Source organism: Macrotis lagotis, chromosome X (genome assembly GCF_037893015.1).
Source record: "Macrotis lagotis isolate mMagLag1 chromosome X, bilby.v1.9.chrom.fasta, whole genome shotgun sequence".
NCBI classification, from domain to species: domain Eukaryota; kingdom Metazoa; phylum Chordata; class Mammalia; order Peramelemorphia; family Peramelidae; genus Macrotis; species Macrotis lagotis.
Genome location: NC_133666.1, coordinates 202,951,575 through 202,956,481, shown reverse-complemented (window position 1 = coordinate 202,956,481; position 4,907 = coordinate 202,951,575). Strand labels below are relative to the sequence as shown.

Here is a 4,907-nt window from a genome sequence, read left to right as displayed (position 1 = left end):
GCCTAGATCTTGAGTCAGTAAACCTCCTTAGAGGACCTACAAGTGTCCTCCAAAATCTTCCCTCAGGGAGAGCAAGATCTCTCAGTCTTGACCTGCATTTTTATATTCTCCTTTAAAATGCAATGTATATAGATGCTCCCTGCTACCCAGGTGTGTGCTGCCACCAATTTCAACTAGCTTTAAATTTTTTAGCATGAGTATTGATTCTTCAGAAACTGGTAAAAGCTGGCTGGATATTAGAGTTTGATTTATTATTTTACTGATTGTCTAGATTTAAGAAAGTGATTGAGAAAATGTCAATAATAAACTTACCTTGTCTACTTTTTTCTCCCAGAGAACTTGTAAAAAATTTATCAGATCCATGACCTTCCTTTATGGCAGTAGAGGGTTCATTACCACACTATTTTTCAACTAGCAATTTGGCTTACAAACATTCTCACATTTCTGCTAAATTTGTTTATTCACGATTGACTTATAACTTGACACATTACAAGCTCTGTACTTAGTATGTCTTCCTTCATCAAAAGAAAATTATTGAAGGATCATAATAAACTTTAGTGTAAGGATGGCTATGGGGAAGGAGTCAAAGTGAGGTCGTCACCTACAATAGCTTCCACTAGGTGCAGGCATGTAAAACTCAACTCACCTATTGTAATTTTGCTTAACTTGATCTCTTTTTAATACTGTTTGATCCAAACGAATTTCTATGTCCAACTCTTCACAAAGTCTCAAAAAGCATCATGAAATAGAACTGGACTTGGAGTCAAGATGTCCTGGTTTCCAGTCCTGCCTTCAATATGTACTGAGCACCCATATTGGGCTCTGAACAAGTTCTTTAACTTATCAGTTATTTCCAATTGCTTTTTGAAAGTATAAATTGTGGAGTAATTTCAATTTGTATTGGAAGAAGAGTTTCCTCACTGGGAAATCCCTACACCAGTGAAATTACAGGTCCAAACCACAGTTTTAAAAGTAATATATCTTGTTCTTATAAACTTCTTTCTGAGGTTGTCATTCTTAGGTGAGAAGAGATTGTACTTGTAGAGGCTTATCCCTTTATTCCAGAATATCATTTTATTTTCCTGTGTTTTAGCCTGTCTTCTGAGCTGAGAAAGATGAAAATAAATCCAAAAGAATTCTGAGGAGATCTGAGGAGACTATATATAGGTCCTCAAGGAGTCCCTTTTATTCCAAATTGCTCATTTCCAGATAACAATCATCTGGGCCCAGTTCCTGAAATCCAATCAGGAGTTATTCCCTTTCTTCTCAATAAGTTCCCAGTGAAGATGCCTACGCTCTCTTCTTTGAGATGGTTCTGATAAATTATCCTAAGACTTTCTACCCTAAAAACTCATTAAGTTGATTGGGAAGTGCATTAAATTGATCAGGGAATTCATGCTCAACTTCACACACACACACACACACACACACACACACCTATACATGCTTTCATCCAAAAATCTTTGAGCACTAAGCTAACTCAGAGATAGTTTTTTTTTAATATTTCAGTTAGATCTTATATACATTTCTTCATTTCTGGAGGGATCTGTGTTTCTTCACTGATTTAATGAAGGTTTTAAACTGTATTGTCTTGAGATGCCCCAATTCCTATAAATTTAAGGAAACTGAATTTTAGAAAGATTAAGTGATTTGCTCAAGGTTAAATAGCTAATAAATAGCAAACTCAGTTTTCCTGATTTATCTATTGCTCTTTCTATTATAGTATACCATGCTGCATTACCATTTTAGTAAATTGCAATCTCCTTGAGGATAGGAACTATTTCCTTTCTTTCTGTTTTTAGTGTCTAGAAAAGTATTTTATAGAGTAGGTACCTATTAAATAAATTGCTTAATGTTAGCAAGTGATCTCTGAAGAAACAAGGAAGACAATGTAGTGGCCATGACCAGTCTGAAAGACATTGCTTATACCTCTACAATTGGAAGAAAAACCCCTTTATTTAATGGATAATGAATCTATAGTCCTGAAAAAGTAAACAACTTGCTTAAAACAACTAGTTCATGGCAGAGACAGGATTCAAAGACAGATCTTCTGAATCCAAGTCCAGGTTTCTTTCACCATATCATATCTACTCATTTATGCCACAGATTGTTAATAGACAATCCTAAATCAAGGTTTGATTTCATAACAAGAAAGTTATTTGGCATACATAGTGTGAAGAGATTATTTCTCCTAAAACATAAAAATGTAGATCAAAAGAGATTATATATTTTCAGTTAAAAACTTTTCTAGATCACGTCTACCACCTCATATTCTGATTTAGGATTTACATTTCCTTTCTTTTTAATCCTAAAATAATTGGACAAGTTAACAGATGGTTTCAACACATACCCTACATTTGTTAGGCTTTAAAAATATCAGCAAAATTTTTATTTTAGTTCAAAATGTTTTCTTAGAGGTTTTAAAAGGGATATTTTCTGCATTCTATTTAATATGCATATATCTAAACCTTAATACACTATAATTCTTCAAGTTAAACTTTTCATCATGCATTCTCAGATCTCATAATTCCTTCTGCAAAGCTTCAGCATAGCATGAAGATGAACCCATTTAAAGAAAGGCTACACCAGTAGAGTATAAGCTTGATTAGTTCCTACTAACCTGGAGAGATTCAAACAGTGAATTCACTGGAAGCATGTTTGTATTTTGAGGTTCAAAAATAAAAAAAAAAATTCTACAGATTCATCAACCAAAAAAAGGCAATAAATGACAAATTTTTTGTAATATTCAAGAGGCTGTGGTATTTGCTCATGAAAGACACTCACACTAATGTAATCCTGAATCCATATTCATAATTCTAATTTCCTTTTAAGCAAAATTTACTATTTACTGTTATAATGTAAGCTGAGTCCCAAAGCCCTTTAGTATGGGACTCTCTTCTCATTGGTAGAGATCAATTCCCTTTACTTGGGGGGGGGGGGTGGAGGGGAAGAAAGGGAGTAAAGTTGGTGAGAATGAGAGTTTCTTCAATCTCTTCTTCAATCTCTTCAGTTTCAAGCGTCTTTAAACTCTTGAGTTTCGGGTGCTTCTGGCTTTCACTTTCAAGAGAGAAAATTGGCAGTGCCAACTCCATATCAGGTCACTGAGAAGAAGATGACATAGGAAGAGTTGCTAGCATCATGTCCCTATTCTCAACTGCTTGCACTAGAGACTTCAGGGAATTTCCCAATGGGTAAGATCTAGTGTCTCTCTTGGTTGATCTGAGTTATCTTAATCCCAATGGGACAACTCCTTCCTTCTGTATTATCTAGGACAGATAGATAGATAGACAGACAGACAGACAGACAGACAGACAGACAGACTGACAGACAGACAGACAGACAGACAGACAGACAGACAGACAGATAGATAGATAGATAGATAGAGATACATATATTCTCCTATATATTCTTTTTCTGATTTCTGTTTTACCATGAATTGGTTAAATGATTTCCTGGCTATCTAACAAATGTATTCATTGTGGAGTTGGATCCTCCTGTTTTCTCCAATAAAGAAATAACAATCAGAAGTTAGATTGAGGGCGATGGCCGGGCCCGGGGCCCGCGGGGGCTGAAGGATGACCCGCGCCGGCGCGGGGCTGGGCAGAGTCTGCTTCGTGTTGTCCGTGGCCTCCGTGGCCTTCCTGCTGCTGCTGCTGCTGCTGCCCCTCCCCAGCCTGCAGGCTCCCTGAAGGGGTCTGGGCCCAGCAGCCGGCCCGGCCGCCCCCCACCTGCCCGCAGCCCCCCAGCGCCCCGCGACCCCTGCAGGACGAGCTGCAGCGGCTCCTGGGGGCGCCGCCTCGGACGCCCGAGAGGCTGCAGCCCGGGGACATCTTCATCGCCGTGAAGACCACCAAGAAGTACCACAAGTCTCGCCTCGAGCTGCTGTTCCGCACCTGGATCTCCCGGGCCCAGCAGCAGACTTTCATCTTCACGGATGGTGAAGACCCAGAGTTACGCCTTCGAGCAGGAGATCATGTTATCAACACCAATTGTTCGGCTATGCACACACGCCAGGCACTCCGCTGCAAGATGTCTGTGGAATATGACAAGTTCATCGAGTCAGGAAGAAAATGGTTCTGTCATGTGGATGATGACAATTACGTGAACTCCAAAGGGCTCCTACAGCTGCTTTCTGGTTTCTCCCCAAGTCAGGATGTCTATGTGGGACGACCTAGTCTGGACCACCCTATAGAGGCAGCTGACAGAGTCCAGGGCAGTGGAACTGCGTCTACAGTCAAGTTCTGGTTTGCCACAGGAGGAGCTGGATTCTGCATCAGCAGAGGTCTTGCCCTCAAAATGAGTCCTTGGGCCAGCCTAGGCAACCTCATCAGGACTGCTGAGAAGGTCAGACTTCCTGATGACTGCACCATTGGCTTCTGCAGGTGTAACTGTTGCATAGTACCCTCTTCCATTCCCACCTGGAGAACTTGCAGAGGCTGCCAGCTGACACCCTGCTCAGACAGATTACTCTGAGCTGGGGGGGGGGGGGGGCTGAGAATCTGCGGAATGTAGTGAGTGTGAGTGGTGCCTTCAGCCTGCAGCAGGACCCGACTAGGTTTAAATCCATCCATTGCCTTCTCTACCCTGACACTACCTGGTGTCCCTTGAAGAAACCACTGTGACACTTAACCTGGGAAGTATCTGATTCTGGAAGCAATCTGTTCTCAGGCACAACTTGATCTCATCTATGGGGAACAGAGGATTTGGATTTGACGACTCCTGCCAAGGAGAAACCCTGTGCCCTCTCAGACACCAGCACTACTAGGGAGCCTATTGAACCTTTTTGTCCTGCTTCTCCCATCTTCATAGGCTTCCTCAGAGTCACATCTGACCTAACTAAACAAGAGTCAATTAGAGGTGCCTCTCTCCACAGCCAGATCATGGAGCAAGCACTCAGGCCAGGACCT

At 41.1% G+C, this 4,907-nt stretch overlaps 1 pseudogene; it reads left to right on the top strand.

Moving 5' to 3' along the window:
* Positions 1 to 3,575: 3,575 nt before the first annotated feature.
* Positions 3,576 to 4,701, top strand: LOC141498490 (beta-1,3-N-acetylglucosaminyltransferase radical fringe pseudogene; annotated as a pseudogene).
* The last annotated feature ends 206 nt before the right edge of the window (positions 4,702 to 4,907 follow it).